Source organism: Orycteropus afer, unplaced genomic scaffold (genome assembly GCF_000298275.1).
Source record: "Orycteropus afer afer isolate SDZICR_OR568_19922 unplaced genomic scaffold, OryAfe1.0 scaffold00311, whole genome shotgun sequence".
NCBI lineage: Eukaryota > Metazoa > Chordata > Mammalia > Tubulidentata > Orycteropodidae > Orycteropus > Orycteropus afer.
In genome coordinates this window covers 3049541-3050077 of record NW_006921898.1, presented here as the reverse complement: position 1 = coordinate 3050077, position 537 = coordinate 3049541, and positions in this window count along the sequence as shown.

The window sequence follows — 537 nt, the reverse complement described above, 5'->3', positions numbered from 1 at the left end:
TTCCTTTCAAAGCTCAGGGCTCCAGGATTATCTTCTGTATCTCTGTCAATTGGTTTTTCTTTTCTTTGTTGAAGAGGGTCTGTGTCGCTTTTCTGGCTGTTCCTCCACCTTACCAGAAGTCCCTAAGGCTGTAAATCTTTATGGAAGCAGACTTGCCTCATCTTTATCCTGCAGAGTGACTGGCAAGTTTGAGCCTTTGACCCTTTGGTTAGCAGCCAAATGCTTTAACCACTCTGTCACCAGAGTTGCTTATTTGGTGAATACAGGCACAAAATAGGCCATCATCTTTTTAAATCTTACTATATGACAGTATGTTGTTTGTGTATGGATTTTTCCAAATGTCCACACTTAGGATCTCATTTTAGGTGAGTTCAGAGTCATCAGTACCTTAAGCAAGCTGAAGATAGGTGGATTGAACCTTCTTCCCCACCCTGAAGGAAGGATCATTCCATTCCTTAGTGCTTTATCTTCTGAACCAGTGAGTCTGACTTGGTCTGCCCTCATCCTCTCTGTAGATTTTCTCAGGGCTGTTTTTCT